The sequence below is a fragment of the Bos javanicus genome, chromosome 21, assembly GCF_032452875.1.
Source record: "Bos javanicus breed banteng chromosome 21, ARS-OSU_banteng_1.0, whole genome shotgun sequence".
NCBI classification, from domain to species: Eukaryota; Metazoa; Chordata; class Mammalia; order Artiodactyla; family Bovidae; genus Bos; species Bos javanicus.
In genome coordinates, this window is record NC_083888.1 from 36230634 (window position 1) to 36257046 (window position 26413).

The window sequence follows — 26413 nt, forward strand, 5'->3', positions numbered from 1 at the left end:
AAGTACCTAGGAATGCTAAGATAATTTAACAATTAAATTAATTTTATTATAAATACCAATTTTACTGTTTGCCACTTCCCAACTAAAACTGAAACACTGACTTCAGAAACAACATATGTTTTAAAAATATACTCATAAATAGGTTACATATGTGATACAATGGTATAGTAGCATATAAATCACTAGTCCATCTCAACAGGGATATCCTTTGAACTCTAAGACACTGACAAATTCCTCAGTTTCCTATTCCTCAATTTCAAAATAGATAGTATGTCATTTTTAATTTTTAAGAAATATTTGTTGAAAAAAGTACACAAAATCTGTGCTGGGAACAGGACTGAAAAACTCTAACTTTTCTAATGAAATGTCAACTGTAAACTGTACTCCCAAATTTAAACTCTTATCATAAACATGGTATAAATTCATTACTGTGATTTATATCAAATAGTTTATTTCAAAGGGACGATAAATCATACTGTTATTTTGTAATAAAATATCCTTAAATGTGCTTGCTCTGAAATGAAGAAAAATTTTATGTAATGATGTTAACTCTATTTCTGAAAAAAATATGTTATTCAGTGGACCATTTCAGTCATAGTGAAAAGAAAAAAATATTTAATTCCTATATACTATTCATTTAAATACATGTGGATATTTATAAAATCTTAATACTATCATCATAATTATTAGCTTTCTAAATACCAAATATTAAGAATCATTAATACCATTTTCTAAAATGAGGAAAATAAACATTGCTTTCTTTAAATATTTTTATGATAAAAATTGAGTAACTGGATTTTTCTTTGCAATTCCAAATCCTAACTGGAAAATACACTCTAAAAGTTTTAAAATCTAAATATCTAATTTCCAAATTCACAAGTATTAACTGAAAATAAACTTTAGAAATAAGCTAAACATGTTAAACAGTTCTTCAAATATAAATTTCTATAAGCAATGATCAGCTTAGAATCTACAGGAAAAGATAAACTATAACATATAATACTGCATTGTTATCTCTAAAAGGAAAACTAAATTCATTCCCAATTATACTGAATCAAAAAATTAAAAAATAATTCCTACAGGGGTTGATATTAGAGGTTGAAAAGTTGACTTCAGTGCTCATTTGGAAATCAAACATAATTTTTTATTTTTGAAAAAGGACAAGATGAGTACGCACATTATGCTACCAATTCTAAATCTATAATAATTAGAATATTTTAGTATTTCTCCACCACCACACCAAAGGCAAAAATGGATCACCCTGAAGAAACAAGGTTTGAAACATATTTTGGAAATAAAAGAATCATGTATGTGATAAGCTATTAAAAACAACTGGGAACTGAAATTATTCTTGTCAAAATGAAACTGAGAAAGCAATTTTCAAAAGAAAAAAAAGATTTCCTGCTTATACCAAATACTACATTCTAGGTGTATCTCTTTAGACTTAAAGGTTTACCTTTTTAGAAAGCAATTTTGCAATACAAGTTAGGAGCTTTAACTTTTCTTATTATTTGCAAACTAATCTCTCTCTTAGGAATCCATACAAAGAAATATTCAGATGCAAGTATTTACAGATGAAGGAGTTTACAAACATTTTACGAAAAATTATCTGAACAGCTAATTTTTAGCAAGCAGTGATTAATAAAATGTTTGACATTACACAGCTTATGACATGTGAATGAAAAAATGATCAATTCCTATGAGAATCACAATTGTTTATACAGAGAAAGGAAGAAAAAGAAAGCTTCTTATTAAGAAGAGAGTTAAAACTTTGCCAGTATTTGTGTTGGGATCATGGGGGCTTTTTGTTTTCCTTTCTATAGTTCTTTAGGTTGTCCAAATTTTGAATAAATAAGTGGACTTATAAAGTACAATAATCATGGTGAAAGTCTTTTAAAAGAAAAGAATTTCCACTATCTTTATATATTAGATAGCAGATGTCAGCTTATTTTAGAGAGTTCTCATTTATGAATAACTACCTCTTTTACAACTTTTGTGATAAATTGAAACCACCATATTTCCTAGTTTAGAATAAACATATAAGTATAAAAGATTAAATTTTAAAACTTTCATTTGGAAATAAAGAATTATTGCTAAGAGTTCCAATTTGTAAGTACTAGATTACATTCTTTTTCAAGTTTGTTTGAAATTAAACATTCTATAGTCTGTGCAGTTGTTTATGAAAGTACATTCAATACTGAAGTAATTTTTATCAAAATTTTATAATGGATAAACTAACATACAAGAAAACATTTTCTCCCTGTAGGACAGTGCTTTCTTTTAACCTTACATGATGAACTCAAGTCTTTTCATGTAAAATTAGTATTTTTTTGCCACTTTATTTTTTAACTGCAGGATAACTGCTTTACAGAATTTTGTTGTTTCAAGTAAAATTAATATTTTAAAAATATATTTAGAGAGACCTCCCTGGTGGTCCAGTGGTTTAGACTCCACACTTCCAACGCAGGGGGCCTGGGTTCAATCCCTGGTTGGGGAACTGGATTCCATATGCCACAACTAAAATTTTGCATGCCACAACTAAAGGTCTTGTGTGCTTCTGTCCGACTCTGCGACCCCATGGACTGTAACCTATCAGGCTCCTCCGTCAATGGGATTTTCCAGGCAAGAGTGTGGGAGTGGATTGCCATTTCCTTCTCCAGGGGATCTTCCTGACCTAGGAATTGAACTCGGGTCTCCTGCATTGCAGGCAGACGCTTTACCGTCTAAGCCACCAGGGAAGCCCAATTAAGGCCCAGCTCCGTCAAATAAATATATAAATATAAAATACATATATGTATACACACATATGTATTTAGAATATACTATATTTCATCTAACATAACTACAAATTGTAAAATTTTATAAAGTTAAAGATATTCTCAATACTGAAGTAATCAGGTAAGAACTTTTCAGTTATGTTTACAAACGAAGCAATCATATTACAATTTGTGAACTAAATTCCAAGTTAGATTTTGGAGGATATCAGGAGACAGCATGAGCAAAAGCAGATGTGAGTGCCTACAGAGCAAGTGAGGAGGAGCAGTGAGATCACAGTAGTAGCAAATAATGTGCATTAGAGAATAAATATGAGACCAAGTATAAGTCAAATAGGGCCAATTTATAAAGGTCTTTGAATTTAAATACACAAAATTTTGGATCTGGTGTATCAGTTCCTAGATAAGTGATGTCATTCAAGTTTGATTTAGAAAAATTATAGACTCTTAACACGTATGCAAAAGAATGAGGGAAAGCAAGGTCAAATAATTGGAGAATGAGGCTTCATGTAAGTTACTCCTGAAATGATGAATTACAATAAAATGTGTCTTTCTGATATGTTGTTTTCCTAGTAATGCTAATGGATTTGCATGACTCAATTCCTGTCCCCCTGGATTCCTTGTGAATAATGAAAGGTACTGTAAAAAACTACAGTCAAAGAATCATCCTTTGGGAAAAACAAAAGCTATGTGACCTTGAGAGGAGAACCAGATAATTAGCAGGAAAATACCATAGGAAAACTTATTTTCTAAAACAAGTAACAGACTAAGAAATGTTCTTAATTTATATTCCATTGGTAAAACCTTTTTTTTAACTTTGATTTTATTTTTTAATTGAAGGATAACTGCTTTACAGAGTTTTGTTTTCTGCCAAATATCAACATGAATCTTAAAAAGAAAATTATAGTAATTTTACCCATTGAGGAAGAATGGGTAAAATTTATCTTGATATATATAGGTAATCAATTCACAACATTTGTTGCAGTTATGGTCTATACCATATGGTCAAGGGACTTCCCTTGTGGCTCAGACAGTAAAGAATCTGCCTGCAGTGTGGGAGAACAGGGTTCAATCTCTGGGTTGGGAAGATCCTCTATACAAGTGAATGGCAACCTACTCCAGTATTCTTGCCTGGAGAATTCTATGGACAGAGGAGCCTGGCGAGCTACAGTCCATGGTGTCACAAAGAGTCAGACATGACTGAGCAACTGACACACACACACACACACACACACACACACACACACGGTCTACACAGTAACTTGAAATACTCAGTTAATGAACACTGAATTAGAACTCCCAGGGCAAATACAAGTTTAGGTTCCTATGAGCCTCTGGTCAGAACATCTTCATCAATCTTGAACATATAACTTGGTTTCACTGCGTTTCTGTTTAGGGACACCTTATTTAGTACATATTGTTGAATCGTTAACACTGAACTCATAGCCAATGGTCCTATATGTCATTCCTGAATAAAGACTACCTATCATTTGTATTTTCTCTGTAAAGCACATCACAGTCTTCCTGTACTTAGGAATATAAGACAATGTAAGCAGCATTTCAGCACTACACCTGTAGGCTGTTTCAAACAATGAAATCATCAACAAAATGCACAAAAATGTGAAAAGTATGGCACTAAACTGTGAAAGGACACTAGCTTAGAGTATGAGAGCTAAAACAAAGCAAAGCATAGCCTTGTTTGAACCAGGTTGTGGATGTGAGTGCCAGGTGACCCAAATTTTTCACCACTCCACCCAAGTCTTTGAACGGTAATGAAAGTCCAGTGAGTACAGATACTCGGCTTACAAATACGACTTTAGTGGGTGAGCAAATCTGCAAATAAAGAAACCATGAATAAAGAGAGCTGACTGTATTTAATGCAAAGACTTGTATGATCTTAATTTAATTCCTACTCTCTAAATAATCAGATACACAACCAGGAGCAGGCCACAAATTTTCTTATCTGAAAAACTGAAAGGCTCTCCAAGTTTATTGATTCTTTCAGCTAAAACACTGTATAATTCCATGATGGACAGCTTACAATTTCCTGTAATGACATTTTCAAATGTACTCTGACAAAAGTTAATGTTAGAGCTCTCTGGTACAGAACTCTAAAGTCTAACGTTATATTTGGTAAAGTTTATGCATATCAAAAAATAAACCAACTAAACAAAATTTGGTCCCAAAGTAGTTCTGAGAGAAGTAGTCAGAAATACTAATTTTCCAAGGAATAGGATTTGAAAATTACTGCGCATTTGATAGTTCAGCATCAATATTTTAGGTCACAAGCTGAAAAATGTGCAAAGAAAAAGAGAGATTTATCTTCTAAGTTTACTAGCAATAAAAGTAGATTCAAAACTGCTAAGTTTGTAAACAAGCATACCTCAGAGGTACTGTAGATTTGGTTCTAGACCACTGCAGTAAAACAAGTATATCAATAAAGCAAGTCACTAATTTTTTGGTTTCCTAGTGCATGTAAAAATTATATGCAATAGCATGACATCTAAAAGAAAAATGTACATACTCTAAGTAAAAAATACGTCATTGCTGAAAATGGTAACCATCATCTAAGTCTTCAGCTAGCTGTAATGTTTTTGCAATAGTAACATCAAAAATCACACATGACACTTATCACAGATTACCATAATAAATAAAATAATAATGTAAAAGTTTGAAATACTGTGAGAATTACCAAAATGTGATACAGAGACACGAAGTGTGCAAATGGTATTGGCAAAATCGCACCAACAGACTTTCTCAATATAGTTTGCTACAAACTTTCAATTTGTTTTAAAAAAAGGCAGTATCTGCAAAGCACAATAAAATGTGGCATGCCTGTCTGTACATTCACAGTTGCCAGGGCATCATGCTGGAGCTGTTCCCCTACAATTTGAACCCCTAATCCCAATCTTTCATGTATTCCAACAACAGATCTCAGGAGCACAACTGATTCATCAGATATTTTACTTGTCTTCATAGTGGCTTGGATCAAATATGACTCCCAGTAGGGTAATCAGATGCACTTGGGACAGACAGCCAAGCTCTTCAGCCAAAGTCAAACCTCTTAAATATGTCATTAACCCAAGTGCAGCAAGAGGTGTTGGCAAACTCACATGACCCATTTTGACTGGCCAGCAGGAAGTACAGAGCAATGTGATTTTTCATCACCTCTCAGCTTAAAGAGTTCAGAATCATTGGCTATAATCTGAAAAACAAGCAAAAGAGTCTCTCTTCCCTTAAGCAGCAGAGGGAGACCACAGGGTACCAAAGGTTAAACAGAATTAAACTAAACAGGTTAGTCAGAAGTTTCTGAGAATTAGACTAAGATTCTTCAGTGGTTAACAGTTGAGTTGAAAGTGATGGCTATAGTTTGGCTTACACTGGCCATATGCTCTGTGGACAAGAGCTAAGAGATGAATATTTCCTCTCTACACTCCTAGCTTGCTCGTGTCTAAGGTATTCTCCCTCCCACAGCCAAGGTTGTGGCTTACCATCCATAGCCGCATGATTCAATCTCTGCAGCATGATCAGTCTTTGTAATAATCACTTTACACTTTTCTGTCCTTCCCCTATCTTACCCATATAATATGGTTTAGATTCAACCCTAGCTGACTCACCAGAAAGGTGTCTAATCACCAATGCTCAGCAGTATCCTCCAGAGGAGGGAAGAAAGCCTATATATATAGTCTATTCAGTAGGATTAGACAGGTCTGGTATCCCTAGCTAGGTGCCCTAAGTCCCCGTTTTCACCTGGTTGTGAATCTGGCTGATTGGACATATTTGCCGAGACTTCCTTGGTCTGATGTGCTAGAATCACTAGGCTTTTTTTTTTGACTCTGGACAATGGTGTACTTAGGTGGCTGTGGTGACTTACCTGGGCAATGCAAGTCTGATCAGCTTATTGATTCTATTGATGTTCATCCTCAAAGGGTCCTTTCCCATCCATGGGCTTCCACGTACCTAATGAATAGGAAGTGTGCATCCTGTACAATCTGCAGCCATAGTGTTAATTACCACAGAGACTGGGACTTGATCATCTAATTACTGCACTGCCAGGCCCCAGAATCACTGAAAATGTAACAAACTTAGTGAGTATTTTTTCTAGCCTAAGGACCACAGCTCATGACTACCCAATGAACAGAAGTCCCTTTTACATGCATTGAGGGTTCGATCCCTGTGTCCAAAAGATTTCCTGGAGGAGGAAATGGCAGCCCACTCCAGTATTCTAGCTTGAAAAATTCCATGGATAAAGGAGCCTGGTGGGCTATAGTCCACAGGGTCACAAAGAGTTGGACATGACTGAGCATGCATGCATGCGAAAATGACAATTTACTTTTTAGTTCTGTTCCCCTGTATTCTAAATTCAGGATAAATCATAAACATACAATTTCACCATCCAATATTAGTTTCAGATACAATGTAGCTCAATACAAAGGAATGTAAGAGCAACTCTTTACATGGTTCATTTGTCAGTAAACCAAGTGAGTAAGCACATATATATGTATATATTATTTCTAATACTATAAATATAACAAATTTAAATACTTTTTCATTTCTTTAAGAATTTTCTAAACAGTTCCAGAGCTTTTAAATAAATATACGTATTTTTGGTCTAGTTTTACAATTATCTCACTTAAAAATTATGCGAAGATTTTTTTTTTTTATTTCTTCCTTTGGAGAAGACATTAAGTGTTTATACAGGTTTCTAAGCAACACCAGCTTTGAAACTGTAAGAGTGTTTGAATACAAAAGCAACTGATCCAAAGCTGTTATACTTTTGGAATTTAGTAACTGATGAAAAACAGAACCATGTTAGTCATCAATAACCCCACCCAGTTTGCAGAGTTAAAAATACAATCTCACATTTAACATCTCTCAAATCTGAGTTTTTACTGAGCGTATTTGGGTTGATTTCTCAATTAATACTGTCAAAAAACATTAATCCTGTCAAAAAACATTAATCTCGCATGTTAGCATATTATGAGGATTTCCACTGGGTAAATAATTAGCCAGCAAGCAATTTTTAAAAACTGATAAAAGACAAACAACAAGAAAAGGAAGAACTGTCTAATATTTCCAATACATAACTTAATGCAAACTAAAACTTCCAGATGAAAAGAACCTTGTCTTACAATGTAAACTTATTTAATCCTGGTGTACTGCAATCCATGGGGTCACAAAGAGTCAGACACAATGAACTGAACTGAACTGAGTAACACTTTGGATCTCAGAATCTCAAGTTAAAGAATCTCAAATAAAGTATGTGTTTATAATACTACCATATTCAAATGAATCCTGAGCAAGTACCCCTCTCCCCAAAGAAATATATTAACATTTTTCTCTGTAGAATAGAGAGCAGAATAAGAGTAAAGACAAAAAGGCTAGAGAATTGAGGGAAGCAGATTTAGATGAGAAGGCTGAGAGACTTGTTAAGAGGATCATATTACAACGACCTCAAGAGAGCAAGCTTTAGACCACTTCAATATCAGAAGCTGCCTAGTGCATGTTAATCCAGTAATAAAAATACAAAATTACTCACATGGAAGCCACGGAACTATATTTTTTAACAATAAATCTCTTTGTTTTGAATATACTTTCCCATTATTGACATGTGTTGGTGTCTATGAGACAGTTTTCATAAATTAGCTGTCATTCCCATTATTGACTTGTGTTGATGTCTATGAAACACACAATTTCATGAATTAGCTATCCCAGGTGATTGTTAATTAGCCATTCATTTACTGATAAATGCAAACAGTTAAGGAAGTGTGAGAAGGAGAACGTGTGGATTTAGTATAAGCAAGAGTGATAATAAAATGGGAGAATGTGATTTCATTTTCTAATAACTTCACAGATAACTTTTAGACATGTTACTGTTATACGAAGTCATAATCATTTAGGGTGTGATAAGACAGAAATGTTTTATAAAGACTGTCATCCATCGTTTTCTGAATCTTGTTTTCCTTTTCTTCATTGTCAATATAGTAATGGGTCATTTGAATCTTTAAATAATAAGATACCGAATGCCTAAAGAAACTTCCTTTTTATATGGGAAATAGAAGAAGTTAGCAAAGTTATTTGTTGACTATAGAAAAAAACTCCTGTAGGAATTGGTCACATCTGTTTTATGGTTTGCAGCTGAGACATTCAACAAAAAATAAGCTGGCTGGTAATAAAAGTACAATAATTGTTAATGTAAAACAGACAGATGTTTTTCTCATTACACAGCACCAGACAGATGTATTTTGCTAAGAGTTGAAACTTTTAACAAAATTAAGCTGGTCTTAGTCCTCAGAATTTGAATGTGTTACTTTGAAATCAAGTATGTGTTAACTCACACAAATACGTTTTCCCTCCTAAAATGTGTATGGTAAATGATTTTTTGTTGTTATTTTTGCATTATACTTTCAAGGACACATAACTGTAGTTAATGACATTTGGGGTAAAATACTTCCGATAAAATTACTAATGTACTCTTCAGTTTGTAATACCCTCTTCTACAGAGTAAAATATTTATAATGCTTCTTTGCTTTATGGATTTTTAAAATACTTCCTCTAACATTCAAATTTTCACCTTTTGTGGAATGATTACTTGAGTTATGTTCTTAGGTGTCTTTTTGGCTCTACCATATATGCAAAACCAAAGAAAATATTTTCACTTCATTGATTCCTTCACATTTTACATGGGAAGAAAAAGTGTCCCAAGTACATCTTGAAGAACTTACTTGGTATTTTGGGACATCATTATTATTCCAGAAGATGACCTATGACTGCTAGGTCATGTTGGCTGCTTTTGTAAATTAATTGAAAAAGGTCCTATATTTGACAGGAAGCACTGTGTTATTATTAAGCAATAACATCATAGCTGGGCCAAAAGAAAACTACCAGATTATACATGCATCATAATATTCCCATCAAACAAGAAGAAAATGGTCAGAAAAACCTGAAATATCTTATTCGAAAAGACAAAAATGAAATGCAGGTGCCACCAAAGTAAGCTTCTGTGTAGCTCGTTTGTTAGTCAAAGAAGAAAAGCATTTCACAATGAAGAGTAAATTAAAACTTGTCCAGAGAAAGCCAACTTTTAACCAAGGAGTTAATGCCAGTTGTTGTTTATCAAGGAAGTAATGTGGTTGATGGATAAGCTTCTATTAACAGTTGTGTGAAAAACTACAAGCAAGAATATTTTCAAAAACGTTGTGAAATCATGAATTGATAACTTGCAGTACAATCTGGTTAGATGATTTCCCACTGATAGTGGTAAAAATATGTGTGTGAGACCAAAAGAAACTTAGTAGCACAGATTTACAAAGCTTGTAAAGATATTAAGGCACTGAAACCTATGATTATTCATTATATTATTAAATCAGCAAATACCTCGTAAAATATATTTGAATCTATCATGTGTTACTGAACCAGTAGCTTCACGAGTAAAACTTCATTCACTCTGATAGACTTAATCCTTACCAATTCTACGAATTTTTATCAGAAATAAAAGATGAACATCCTGATTTGCCCTACCATGTAACAGTTCAATAATTTAGCAGTGATAAAGTTTATTGGGATTTATTGAACTCCAGCCAGGATGGAATTTTTTCTGAATGAGAACAACGTCTGTGACTTTCAACCACTGTTACTGACACCAAATAGCTTTGAAAATTAGTTTTTGCTGCAGACTTTGAAATGTTTGTAATTAATTCAATTCAAGATAGAGGGCAAAACAATACTTATATGCAAAACTTAAACTGCAGTCAAGTCATTTATACAACAACTAAGTTTCTGAATCACAAGTATATATTTCCCATGTTATCAACAATTAAAATGAGAAGTGAGAACTCAACCCCACATACATTGGCAGCAGGTGTATTTTCTGAATTTAAACTACAGTTTCTGCAACATTTTTGTACTTCAATGCAGTGCAAAAAAGATATCTGTATTTCAAAGTCTAATTAACTGTACATTTGAGGAGCTTCCACCTAATCTTCAGTTGGCAATGATTAATGTAATATAATGACATGCTAAAAGCAAATTTTAAGGGAATAATGTGTTAAAATTCTATAAATGCCTCAGAAAAAATAGATATGCCCCCAAATTATCATATGCACCTAGATTAACATCAGTGTTTGGCACAACCTATCTGTGTGAAGAGATTTCATTTTCTAGAATGAAATATGTAAAATCTCATTCAAAATTAGCATGTACAGGTGGAAATTTACAACTGATTTGACAGGAATGCAGACTTTGAACCCTAAATAAGGAAAACATTATTTCCTTCTTTTCCCCAAAATTCTTTTCTTTAGATCTCTCTGTTGTTCTCCACTGCCACTGGTGTTGTTATTACTAGTAGTATTGTTTTAGACTGAATTCTGTCAACAAAAAATTGTGGAAATGTTTTCTGTTTTGTGGTATGATATCTATATAATATCCCTGATTTTACCTCTAGGTCTGCAAAGCCTAAAATATTAGCTTCCAACCCATTACAGAAAAAGTTTGCCAACTCCTGCTCTAATATGCCTACTTTCACCTAACAGGTTTTTCAATAAATATTTCCATATGACATCTTTATTTATATTTTATAAAAAAGAAAAATTAAAGGGAAAAGAAAACTCATTGTTTTTAAAGAATGAAATATTTACACAGACACGGATTACTTAAAACCAAAACAAAACAAATACAAGTCTAATATACAGAGAAAAGCACCAGTTTACTATTTTCTCATGCCATGTAACGCAAAAAAAAAAAAAAAAAAAGCTTAGCTCAAACCAAAAAAACAAAAACACATTTTTTGAGATGTAGTTCATGAGTCTGCTTTGTTTTTATTTCATAAGAGCAATTGGTTAAATAGTGATAAAAAGTCCTTAGAACTATATATAATTTTTAATGTTTAATATACTTTAACATTAACACTAATTTTGCTAAAACGTTGAGTTTATTGGTAAATTATAATTTTCATATATGTTAGGATAACACGTCTAGTAAACTGATTTTAAGGCAAGCAATAAGTACATCATTAGGCAGAAAAAAACAATCAACTTAAAAATATGACCACTACGTGGAATATGTAATAGAATCCAGAAATTTTTCATCTAAATATCATCCTCTCCAAACTTCTGCAAAGCAAGAACTCTGAATATAACAGCATTAGCAATAACCATAAAATCCAACCATATTTACTAATATTTTATGCCTGACAAGTACCAGATATCTATATGTACAAATTCATTTGCGAATGTTACCAATTTTTACTAAATACCACCAAAAACAGGAAATTCATTAATTTACAAAGGAGCTTTTCAAATTTTGTATGGGTATAGAAGCTAGAAATGATTTCTTATATAAACAAATACCAAATCTATCTTTAATTCCAAAAAAAAATCTCTTTTAGACTTCTCTTAATCTCTTTTAGACTTCTCTTAATTAAATATTTAATTTAAATTTAACTTAAATTTGTTTCACACCAAAGTCAAGAATTAACTCAAGATGCATCATAAACCTAACTGCTAGGAGATAAAACAGTAGAAAACTAGACATTTGCAAAAGTTACTTAAGACACAAAAAGCAAAAGGCATAAAATAAAACATTTATTAATTGGACTTTTTAAAAATTAAAATGTTCTGCTCCTTAAAGGACACAAATAGGTAAATAAAAAGGCAATCCATAACATGGAAGAACATCTGACAAAGGACTTGTATCCAGAATATGTAAAAAGAACTGCTGTAACTTAAAAAGAAGCAAGCAAACAACCCAATACAAATGAGCAAAGGATGTGAAGATAGTTCACAAAAGAAAATATAGCAATGGTCAATAAGCACAAGAAAACCCATTAGGAATACTCAAGTTAAAACTACAATGAGATAAACTACACACAAATTACAATGGCTAAAATTTTAAAAGACTGAGACATCACCAAGTACTGGTAAATATGTAGACCAACTATAATGCTAATGCATTGGTGGAAAAATAGTCTGGCAGTTTCTTACAAAGTTTAATATTCCACCTGATCTAGATATTCTATTCCTAAGTGTTTAGTCACGAGAAATGAAACATATACCTGCAGATAGACTTGAACTTGGATGTTCATAGCAATCTTATTCCTTTCAAAATCTGAGAACAATTTAAGCCATCTGTCAAGGTGAATGAATTTTTTTTTAAAAAAACTATATATTCAGACAATGACCACTCCTCAACAACGCAAAGTAATAAATTACTTATACATGTAACAACAGGGATGAAAATATTATACAGGGCAAAAGAAACCCAGACACTTGGCTACTTATTTTATGATTCCATTTAAATAAAACTCTAAAAAGTCTAATTGATTCTACTGTAATAGAAAACAGAGCAGTGATTGTCAGTGGCAAGAGAGAATGAAGAAGGAACACTGTGGGTGGGGGTTGGGTAGTCCGGCAAGTATTACTTGGCGGTCCGGGGAAGTATTAGTATGAAATTTTTGGCATGAGGAAAATATATAGGCCCATGTGATGGTACTTACATGGGCTTACATAACTCACGTATGTAAGGCAACTGAATAGATACTTTGAAATCACCCTTATAAAACATCTTACAAGACTTTCAGATCTTTTGAGTGCAGAAGATATTTCATTTTGATAACCATACATCTTATGTGCTTGGTATACATTTGCTGAGAAATTTCTTCAAACAAATTTCAAACAAGATGTTTAAACTCCCACATTAATTTTTTTAATTTCACTTTTCCACTAAAGATTTACTTAAAAATATTACTAAATAAAATATGATCTTTTAGATCACCATTCATGCTATATGGTTCAAAATCTTAAAAGAATGTCATTTCTTCTCTCCTGGATAACTACCAGGTATGTACTGTAGTAGATAACCTTGGTTTCTAACAAACAAACTACCATTTGGATATTGATTTGCCTATTCCAGCCTTTCACATTAATGACAACCTGTCTAGAATACACTGCTGCTGCTGCTACGTCACTTCAGTCGTGTCCGACTCTGTGCGACCCCATAGACGGCAGCCCACCAGGCTCCCCCGTCCCTGGGATTCTCCAGGCAAGAACACTGGAGTGGATTGCCATTTCCTTCTCCAATGCATGAAAGTGAAAAGTGAAAGTGAAGTTGCTTAGTCGTGTCCAACTCCTAGCAACCCCATGGACTGCAGCCCACCCGGCTCCTCTGTCCATGGAAATTTCCAGGCAAGAGTACTGGAGTGGGTTGCCATTGCCTTCTCCACAGCTTCTAATATCTACCCATTATTTGTTCCTGGCCAGACCTAAATTCTAGCTGTAATTTTCTACTTAAAAGTCTCTCAAATCTTCCCATATTCCATTTTTATGCCTTGGTTTCTGCTGCCTATATTCATGATTAATGATGAAATTCTTATCAGAAGTTCTGCTTGACTGTTAATTTCTTCTTGTCTATTTCTTCTGTCTTGCTTCTAGCAAAATTAACTTTCTTTTTAGTACTATATGCTCATTGAGACTAAGAATCCTATATTCTTTATTTTTGTATGTACAGTACACCTGGCATCATGCTTAAGACATAGTAAGTATGGAACAATGTTCCTTTAGAATCTTCATGGAAAGGAAAACTTGCCTGTGACAATGTAAATTTTCAAAACTGATTCAAAAATTAATTAACCAAAGAAATTTAAAAATCTGTCAAAACTATATTCAAATAAACTTTGAGGGCAGATTGTTTGTGCAGTCTTTCAAACTTAAAATGAAGAGATAATTATCAAGCTATAATAACTATTTTAGCCTAAAGAAAAAAATATAATACCTTTAAATTCATTTTATTAGCTAGCATATCTCTGATATCTCATATGGAAAAGGAAGCTATACACAAAGGATAATACACAAAAAATGAAACATATTTACTAATGTTAATATTTCAAAAATCATAAATAAAGGACTGGTAAATTAGTCCAGCAATGTATTGAAAAACTGATACACTATGGTCAAATAGAATTTAATCCAAAATACAAATGAGGGTTAATATTGGGTTGTAAATAAATATAACAAATATGTCAAATGAGTAGGGGGTGAGAGGAAATAATGAACAAATCACTTCCCAGGATTAGAAAAAAATACCTATCCTAAACTATGAGCAAATATGATAAATAAAATGAAAATATTTGGGGCATCTATATTAAAAACTAAAAGCAGTAAAAAGGCAGAAGTAGAAACAAGAGGTATAAAGTTAGCACTATAAAACACAGAAAAAGTTCTGATTACTTATCAGTTTTATGACTATCTAGGAAATAAACGAAATACAACTACACTTAATACAGTTGTTGAATAATATGGGAAAAAGCAAAATAGTACAGAAAATCAAGAATTTTCTTATATGTGATAGAGTGAATTATTGCCTCCTGAAGAGTACCCACATTGTAATCTCTAGAACTACAAATGTCCTTCTAAACTTGTATATGTTATTAAAGATCTTGAGATGAGCTGAGTATCCCAGATTACCTAGATGTTCCTCAAATATAATCAAAGGGTTCTCATAAGAAAGAGATAATGTCAAAGGAGGTTGAAGATGTGATGACAGAAGCAAGATGTTGGCTTGATTCAAGGAGGAAAGCACACAGCCTCCAGAAATTAGAAAAGGGAAGAAAAGGGGTTCTCCTCTACAGGCTCCACAGGAACCAATCAATATTTTGACTTAGCCCAGTGAAATTTACTTTGGACTTCTGGCCTCCAGAACTGTAAAAGAATAAATGAATCTGTGTTTTTTTAAGACAGAAAATTTGTGGTAATTGTTCTAGTGACCACAGAAAACCAAGAACTAAAATAATCACTTAAATATATAAATGAAAACAAATTTTGAAAAAGCAACTAGGAATGACCTTAAATTAAATAAACATCTAGGAATGACTTTAAATGAAATGTACTGGACATCTTAACAGAAAAAAAAAAAAAAACTTTGCTAAGACAGAAAAGAAAACTGATCTGACCTCATATATGTAATTCTAGATATTATAATACCTTATATAAATAATATAATAATTTTAACAAAATTTCACAAGAAGAAAAAACAAGGATGGTATATTTGAGAAGGCTACTTGACAAAGTGATTCTAAGTTCATGAGAAAAATAATCATAACAAACACCAGGATAGTTTTAAAAATAAGAGATAGCAAAATCAGATAATTATTACTCTAGTAGATAATGCAAAATAAAGAAATGTTATAAATCAATATTATATAAAATAAGAATTAATGTAACAATGGACTAGAATAAAAAAATCTTTCTCCCAAAACCCTGGAATATATAAAAATTTAGCATGAAACTAGAAAATACCATTACTCTAAAATGATATGGCTGGCATAACTAAAGAAAATACAGTGAGAACTTTTCCTACAAAATACTTTACAATAAGTTTGATATAAATAAGAGTTGGAACTATCAAAATTTAGATTAAACCTAAGTGACCATATATACAACCTCAGTAGGAGAAAAGTTATTTAAACACAGACATGAAGGATAAAGGAAAGGTTGACAGAGATGACCATACGACAACAATATGATAATCATTTTATACACTTTAGGGAGAGGGCACAGAAGGAAAGAGACAGGCCAAGATTTTAAGAGCACACAGTTACGGGGAACTGGAAAATACCATGAGAAACAGAGAAGGCGTAAATTAATACTAGGGCTGGGACATGATTTCAATTTCCTGAGGTATAATTTAGCAGTGAATATTCAAATATCTTTGGATAAGGAAATGGCAACCCACTCCAGTATTCTTGCTTGGAGAATCCCACAGACAGAGGAGCCCGGCAGGCCAGAGTCCACAGAGGTTGCAAAGAGTTGGACACAACTGAGCACAATACATTCAAATATCTTAAACTATCATACATACTTCCATGATGCACTACTCTGTGTTCAGTAATTTATCATAACGGAACAATCATAATTTTTATTTTTGTGTGAACACAAAACTTAAACGGTAATATTAACTATGTCTATATTTTAAAAAAAAGTATATATTTACAGATGCCTAAGATGGGATATTCTGTAGACATTAAAAAGATCATATTTGTGAAAAATTAAGAATATGCACATGGCACAATATCAATTGAAAAATGATAAAAAGCTCTCTATACAGTATGGTCTCTGTTTTATAAATAAATGTGTATTAAGACTAGAAGAAAGCACATACATTTATAAGAACTAGTTTTATCTTTAAACCTTTCCTTAATTCATAAAAATAAATCACAATTTTATATTCAGAAACATATCAGAATACAGGAAAATGGAAGAGCTCAAGACGAAAAAGCTGTTCCTTTTCTTCTAAAAGTAATGAAAATGTCCTATAGGAAAAATGCTTCATTGGAACTCCCCTAGTGGCCCAATGGCTAAGACTCAGCTCTCCCCATATAGGGGGCCTGGGTGTGACCCCTGGTCAGGGAACTAGATCCCACACGCCACAACTGCAAGTTTGCACGCCACAGCCAAAGATCCCCATGCTGCAACTAAAGATCCTGCATGCTGCAAAGAAGACTGAGGATCTCTCATGCCACACCTAAGTCCTGGTGCTGCCAAATAAGTCAATGCTTTTGTAAAAAAGAAAAATGCTTCACTGATGTGACTCCATGAAAATATAAAATTCTTTAGAAAAATACGATATAAAAAAAGAAGACAACTGACAGAAGGGAAAAACACAAAAGGCTGATATCCTTATATTATCCATTCAACAAATATACTAATTTGGTCTGACAATACTCTATCCCTGAGGGTATAGCAGTGAGCAAATCAGAGTAGGTACCTGCCCCCATTGTTCTTTCATTCTCATTGGAAAGGACAGGCAATAAGTAATGAATAACTTCAGACAGTGATAAACGTTACAAAGACCATAGAAGATTGCGGAAACACACAAACAAACAAAAAACCCAGAGGCAATAACATGATGGTATATGAAAGGGGAAAGAGGGAAGCTACATTAGAAAGCTGAGAACAGTTCCTCTAAGGAGCTGACATCTGAGCTAAAACATGAATGATGAGACACAGTCAACCGCATAAAGATTTGAGGAAGAGGGATCCAGAAAATGAATAACCACAAGTGCAAAGGCCATGAGGCAAGACAAAGATTAGCCTGTTTGAGAAGTGGCTGAAGTGTCTTGAACATAAAGGGTAGTGGGGAGACTGAAACACAATGTTATCAAGAAATATCAAGGCTAAATCATGTTGGGACCTTTAAATCATTATAGGAAGTTAACACGGTGTTTCAAAACAATAAGAAAGATATTAACATCCCCAAACAAACAAGGCTAGAAACAATTTACAACTGAAAAAATACAACTGATCAATCAATACACATATTAACATGTCAATCTCACTAGTAATCAAAGTTAAGCAAATTAAAATAGCAACATACAATTATTTACCTTTCACACTGTCAAGCCATCACAAATCATTTTTAATATATAATGGCAGTGAGGTGAGAAAACAAGATTGTTATTTATGCTAGCAAAAACAAGGGAAAAAAACTAAGTAATCAAAAATAGAGGTGTAATCTAAATAAATTATGGTACATTTCTGTCATGGAAAAGTGTGTCCATTAAATTACAATTTCACAGAATATTTAGTATTTATGTCTGATACTGTTGATTGCTGCTGCTGCTGCTGCTGCTTAGTCACTTCAGTCGTGTCCGACTCTGTGTGATCCCATAGGCGGCAGCCCACCAGGCTCCCCCGTCCCTGGGATTCTCCAGGCAAGAACACTGGAGTGGGTTGCCATTTCCTTCTCCAATGCATGAAGTGAAACGTGAAAGTGAAGTCGCTCAGTCGTGTCCAACTCCTGGCTACCCCATGGACTGCAGCCTACCAGGCTCCTCAGTCCATGGGATTTTCCAGACGAGAGTACTGGAGTGGGGTGCCATTGCCTTCTCCGGATACTGTTGATTACACTATTTCTAATTCATTCACAGATTCTAACAGTGCTCCTCTAAAATGTCATTTCTACAGCAAAAAGCCTTAAGCCACCATAAGTTCAGAGACTACTGCAATAACTTCCTAATAATTACTTCTTTCTAGCCCCTTGTCCCTTCCCTTGTTAATCTATACAGCAGTTGATTTCCTCAGTGCTAATCATCATAACACATTCACATTTTATATTCACATTTTAACTACAAAGAAATTCTCATTACAGTGGCCCATGTGAGCTGGCTCCTGTGTTATAAACATCACCTTTCGCCTCTAACAATGTTCAACACACACAGCATTTGTGTCTGTGCTCTGAACCTGCCAAAACACATTCAGACCCAAAGACTTCTGTCCTTGCTATTCCTGATATCTATAATGTGATTTTCTTCCTCCTAATTATTTAGTGAAAGTCACCTGGTCATGTTTGACTCTTTGTGACCCCAACCCCATGGACTATATAGTACAAGGAACTCTCCAGGCCAGAATACTAGAGTGGTGTCATTCCCTTCTACAGGGGATCTTCCCAACCGAGGCATCAAACCCAAGACCCAGGTACTGCAGGCAAATTCTTTACCATCTGAGCCACCAGGGAAGCCCAAGAATACTGGACTGGGATGCCTATCCATTCTCCAGGGGATCTTCCTGACCCAGGAATCGAACCAGGGTCTCCTGCATTGCAGGTGGATTCATTACCAGCTGAGAGCTCAATTTAAATATCCCTTCTTTTAGTACAGCCACTACGGAGAACAGTGTGGAGATTCCTTTAAAAAACTGAAAATAGAACTGCCATACAACCCAGAAATCCCACTGCTGGGCATACACACCGAGGAAACCAGAATTGAAAGAGACACATGTACCCCAATGTTCATCACAGCACTGTTTACAATAGCCAGGACATGGAAGCAACCTAGATGTCCATTGGCAGATGAATGGTACATATACACAATGGAATATTACTCAGCCATTAAAAAGAATGCATTTGAATCAGTTCTAATGAGGTGGATGAAACTGGAGCCTATTACACAGAGTGAAGTAAGTCAGAAAGAAAAATATCAATACAGTATACTAATGCATATATATGGAATTTAGAAAGATGGTAACAATGACCCTATATTCGAGATAGCAAAAGAGACACAGATGTAAAGAAGAGACTTTTGGACTCTGTGGGAGAAGGTGAGGGTGGGATGATTTGAGAGAATAGCATTGAAACATGTATATTATCATATGTGAAAAAGATCACCAGTCCAGGTTTGATGCATGAGACAGGGTGCTCAGGGCTGGTTCACTGGGATGACCCAGAGGGATGGGATGCCGAGGGAGGTGGGAGGGGGGTTCAGGATGGGGAACAAATGTACACCCATGGCTGATTCATGTTAATGTATGGCAAAAACCACTACAATATTGTAATTAGCCTCTAATTAAGAATAAATAAATAAATATCCCTTCTTTGACGAGGTCTCCTCTTGCTATCCTAGGTAAAGTATACTCCCGCTCAACACTTTTTATCACATGCACTTAGTTCCTTCAGAGTACGTGTGCATGTGTGCCCAGTCGTTTCAGTCATGTCCAAATTTTTGCAGCCTCCATGGACTGTAGTCCACCAGGCTCCTCCGTCTGTGGGATTCTCCAGGCAAGAATATTGGAGTCGTCGGTTGCCATGCCTTCCTCCAGGAGATTTTTCTGACCTACAGATTGAACCCATGTTTCTTATATCTCCTACATTGGCAGGAGGGTTCTTTACACACTAAGCCACTCAGGAAGCCCTCCTTCATAGTATTTAAGCCTATCTGAAATTATGTATTTATTTGGAGTTACACGTCTTCTACTTTATTTAGAAGAATATAAGCTCCACTAGAGCAGAGACTTTATGTATTCCCAGCATACAGGACAGTGTCAAGAGAACAGGACTACAAAATAAACATTTATCAAATAAATGAATGAAGATGAGAATAGAACATTGTATGTGTTATGTGTGTGCTAAGTCGCTTCAGTCGTGTCCAACTCTTTGTGACCCTGTGGACTGCAGCCTGCCAGACTCCTCTGTCCATAGGATTCTCCAGGCAAAAATACTAGAGTGGGTTGCCATTTCCTTCTCCAGGGGATCTTCCAAACCCAGGGATCAAACCCACATCTCTATGTTTCCCACATTGGCAGGCAGGTTCTTTACCACTAGCGCCACAGAATATTATATAAATAACAGAATACTAGTTATATTAAGCTTACTAAGTGACACGTACGTGTGTGCTTAGTCGCTTCAGTCATGTCCAACTCTTTGCGACACTATGGACTGTAGCCCACCAGGCTCCTCTGTCCACGGGATTCTCCAGGCAAGAATACTGCAGTGGGTTGCCATGCCTACCTCCAGGGGATCTTCCCAACCCAGGGATTGAACCCATGTCTCCTGTGACTCCTGCATTGCAGGCGAATTCTTTACCACTGAGACACTGGCAAAGTCCCAGTAAGTTACACACAAACCATCAATAGGTATCATAAAATATGTAGGATATAAAAGCAACATGTGTGTGTGTAAATAAGGATACAGTATTAGTTGCTCAGTCATGTCCAACTCTTTGAGTCCCCATGGACTGTAGCCCACCAGACTCCTGTGTCCATGGGATTCTCCAGGCAAGAATACTGCAGGGTGTTGCCATTCCCATCTCCAGAGGATCTTCCAGACCCAGGGATTGAAACTGGGTCTCCTGTATTTCAGGCAGATTCTTTACCACCTGAGCCACTACATATATCAATGTTAATAAAAACATGGGTGAAACTGGAAAATAGATTACGAAACATATATAAACTTCAAATTTTATTTTCATAAAAGACAAAAAAATAAACTGTTTTGAAAATTTATCATATTCAAAGAAATAACTGAGAAACTGAAATATTAAAAGCAAATTTATAAAATTAAGAGCTCATGTATATACACGTTTGTGTGTAGACAGATAAAAGACATATGTAGATAAAGATATACACACATACTACTAAAAGAAAGAGGAAAAGAATGAGAAAAGAGGATTATATTAATCAAAATATTCAATACTATAGACTGAATATTTTTAAGATAAGAGGTCATCTTATTTCTATATAACACTAACATTCATTTGAAAATTTTTATGATATTCTAAAAAACCAGAAAAAGCCCATAATTCAAATTCAATCTAACCTGAAATGACAGTACCTTCATAATGAAAACCTTCATAAACTAGTGATTATCTTCAAAGACTATAAGAAGAAAAAGCAAAGGGGGAAAAAATAAGCTATCTATAAAGCTCTAGTACAGGAAGCACAAAAATAATTTTTGAAGTTCTAAAAATGCCTTTTATCTAAAAAATGCCAAAAATAAAAAATGAGAAATGACTATACATTATAATCTAAAAAATGAATATTATCAATGACCAAGATAAACAATGGCTGCCAAAATAGTGAAAATATTCTCAATTTAAACACAGAAAAAGGGAACATTCAATTGCCTCCTAGAGAACAATGGACTTCCTACAAAGCCTCCACTGAAAAATATGATGTGAAATTATTTCTACTCTTTTTTCCTATTAAAATCTTCCAATTCAGTTTTCCTTTACTGACTCAATTTCCTGGTACTTAGGACAAGGCTGCTATTTTGGTTTTGTTTTCTATACATGCGTGATTGCTTATCTGCCTAGAATAGTCCTGCGTTACTTCATTTGATTGTATCACATATCTGGCAGGAGCTTCACATTTGGCATGTAGGTGTCCACAGGTGATGTGGGAACAGGCTGAAAAGGCATATGGTAAGCAATCCATGCATGTTCTTGGGTATCACTCTTCTTCGGAGGCCACTGTATTTTACTAGAATAAATCAGATCCACAGTGGAACTGGGAATTGAGTTGACTTTTGTAAGATTTCAAAAGAAGACTGCTTCCCATTTGTATTACGTATGTCTAAAAGAAGGACTAATGTAAAATGACATTACATATGTCAAAAAAAGGGACTAATGTAAGAAAAGAACTCACGTATTAGTTGCTTTCCACTAAAAATATTTTCTCAAATTGCACGTGACTCTTTATTTTTAAAATGGGATCAAAGGAAAAAAAGCAATTTAGTGTATAGGCTGTAACAGGAGTTTACAAACTAGCACATATATTAGCATATGGCCAGGGAAATTTGTTTTCACATAATTAGTACCAGGGGATTTCTTCCGTGGCTCAGGGTAAAGAATCTGCCTGCAATGCAAGAGACGCAAGTTCCATCCCTGGGTTAGGAAGACCAGGAGGAGGGCGTGGCAACCCACTCCAGTATTCTTGCCTGGAAAATCTCCTAGACAGAGGAGCCTGGAGGGCTATAGTCCACAGGGTAGCAGAGTCAGAGACGACTGAAGCAACTGAACACACAAACAATTAGTACCAAGTCAAGTGTTCCTTCTAGATTATTGTTTAGAATTCATTTAAGGTACTTTCCTGGTACTATAGGAAGGAATTTCACGTAGGTGGAATAATGTGTGACTGATTTGAAATGTGGGACTGACCTATGTTTCAGTAATCCATTCAACATTTTTAAGAGTTATAAATCAAGAATCAACCATCTCACAATAAATTGAGTGAGTTCAGAAAGAATTTACTGAGAATATTCTCTATGGAAATCACAAATGTTCATAATATGTGGCATCTACTCTCAAAGAAAACATAATAGAAAGATAAAACTAGTAAAATCTTAGTAAGTGGTAACTAATGAACTGGAGTTTTATCAATAAATATAGAATGAAATATATTGATTCAAGGCATCTTAAAAGCAAACAATGAGAATCTGGAAATAAGTAGGATGATATTCAAATCAAAGGAGAGGAGGGCAGTAATATTTGACCCTGGATCATAGGTTTACTGTGAAGCATAGCAAGAATGATTGAGGTCACGAGGCAGAATCGATAACGGAGAACTAAAGATTTGGTTTGGTTTCAGACATGCTGAATATGTCATAACCTGCACACTATAGGAAAATATGGAGTCAAAATTTCAAAAAAGAAATATAAAAAGTAACTATCAATTAATGACCACTTTTCTTATTATTTGCATTTATATTCATAACATGAGTAAGGTATTATATATTAGATTAGATCACTATCTGAGTTTAGGGATAAAATAAAGAGGTAACTTTCTAATGAATTCTAAAGTTCATTATTTTTCAATTTTTAACATTTTACTTGACCCACTAAAACAGGGTTTCTATATTAAAGTCCTATACAATATCACAATCAAAAAACAGAGCCACTTAAAAGGGAAAATAAACCAAAATGACAAATTTTTTAAAAAGTATGTTTTAGATAGTATATTTCAAAAAACTATACTATATTTCTAAGTACTGATTTTCCTATTTGATGACTGGTGGCTATATATACCAGATACTTCCTAAAAATTCCCTAAATTTTACTTTTCCCAAGTATGTTCACAAAAACTTACAAAAACAGAAATTTGTTCTTTCTAGTATCAAACTTCCATCATACAGCAATATTCACCTCAGCTAAGTAAAAAATACAAAATAATTTTAAGAATTTTATTAAGTAGAATGTTTAAATTACTTCAATGGTTGGGAAAAGAGTAAATTAGCAGGAAAAGCTTCTTGGTACCTAAAACTAAGATGCAATCAGTCATATTTTATAGTTTGTTCCCTCTTATGAAGCACAAATACACAAGTTTATTGGTATAAGAAATATGACTTCAAACAAGTAATCCCATGTACTATAATTTCTTGCATCAATACTGCTTGAAATTCAACTGATTATGAGATTTGTCATATTTACCATTTCAGCTAACATAAAGGTTAGAATGTCCATTCGCCAAGATTCCTAGGTTAGGAAGTGTTAACTGATAAAAGTCAGAAATTAAAAGTTAAAGTGTAATCAGTTATATTGGTGAAAGTTAGTAAATAAGGTAAAAATCTTTGAAATTTTCAATGAGATAATCCATATGTAATAGCAATGTGGAAATAAGGAGCAAAAAATTACCGGGATATTTTATTGATAATTGATTTAACTTCTCTCAAACTCTGATGATCTGATTTGAAGAGAACACATTTTTTTTTCTCTCTCTTTTACTTTTTTAGTATACTATCTACATTTATTTGGGAGATTCCAGGAAAAATATATTTTTAAACATATAAGGAATTTTTCAATTATTTGTACTTACAATGCCATTTTGACTTCTCACTTCTCTAATTATCACCTGACCATATGATAATAATATGTACCTGACCATACATATTAAAGAATCCTACTTTTAGCTAAATTTCAGCAATAAAGATTGCATTAAATTATTATGGTAAGGAATAGCAGAAATTCAATGTTACATCTCAAGCTGTTTAAGTCAACTTTTGTACAGTAATCACTCAAAATAATAATCCATTAAAGTATGATTGAAATAGCACTTTACTCTCAACAAATACAGCTTCAATTTAATTTTCTGTTATAGGTGTACTACTCTCGTAACCAAAGCTCTTGGAGACCAATAGTTTGATTTTTCACCATTTCTGACCATATTTTTTGATACAATCTGAAAACTTGAGGAATTTAAAATAAGAAAAGAAAATCCTATAATAGAAAGAATTTTCTTTCAATCTGAACCCCCTTGGATATCCTTATTTAATCACCACTGACCCCATCAACTGTAATAAAACAAGAAAGAAAAATAAAGAAATGCAAGGAAACTGGAAGATCAACTGAGCCAAAACAGAACTAAATCTAAAATGCACTTGCCTAAGAGTGAATAAAAGGCAATACCATTAGCTTAAAAAAATTAGAGGCATAAAAATAATTCTTTCACCCTCAAATATTTTTAGATCAAGGATATAAATGAATAAATAAAAATATTAGTATGAATTACTCAACAATAGTATTATAAACTCTGATCTCAATGTTCAGAAGAGATTCATAAATTCAGCAAATAATACACTGAATATATTACAGAAAGGAAGTAAGAGATTCACCAAGAAAGAAGTCAGTGGCTGTCTCAAAAATGCTCACACTCTAGTAGGAAGATAGACATTTTTATAGGCAATACACTAATATCATAAACAAAGTACTAGTGAGAGCAAAGAACACACTAGAGAAAAGCACTTATTCTAACTGCCAAGAGCAATAAAGACTTCACCTAAATTGGGCATCGAAGACCAAGTAAGATTCCACCAGAAGGAAAAGGTAAAAAGAATACCCCTAAGTCACAAAATAGCTTAAGACAAGGCATGGGACAACAGACATGGATGAACATTCATAGATATGCCAGCTGCTCACAAGGGCCTCAGTGTAGGTGATTTAAAAGGATGCTAAAATGTGAGTTTTTCTGTGTTTTCACTTTCAGCTAAGGATCCAAAGCTGAGAACAATAGGTTCCAAGTACAAGAGCCGAGATGACACATCATCTATGCAACACCTGGAAAGACGGGGGCCATAAACTGCTCATGTATCCCTTAGTCTATCATTCACATAAAAAAACAAAAGCATCTATTGGAGAAGGGGAGTTAATAAATTGTTTGAGGAAGAAACAGAACTATGATTCACTCAGATTTTGCCCTATGCCCTTTAGAATACAGGACACTTCATGAATGGAACAGGAACTGGAATTAGGGCTGAAACAAAATCTAAAGGCAAGGGGGCAAGATGATCTCACTCTGGGCTACCACCTTGGAAATGGCCCAGAGCTCCATTCCAGAGTTTATGGACTCAAGAAACATTTTCCCATAGGACAAATAAGGATACTG

At 34.0% G+C, this 26413-nt stretch overlaps 1 protein-coding gene across 9 annotated transcripts in view; it reads right to left on the reverse strand.

Moving 5' to 3' along the window:
* The window catches only part of NOVA1 (NOVA alternative splicing regulator 1), a 166893-nt gene that overhangs the window by 80888 nt on the left and 59592 nt on the right, over positions 1-26413 (reverse strand). The window contains exon 1 of one of the 9 annotated variants that reach the window (XM_061394913.1): positions 6649-9403. The exons of the other annotated variants lie outside the window; for them this stretch is intronic. The gene's annotated coding sequence lies outside the window, so the exon portion shown is untranslated. Of the gene's footprint in view, positions 1-6648; positions 9404-26413 lie in introns of those variants that run through there. 9 annotated transcript variants of the gene reach the window in all.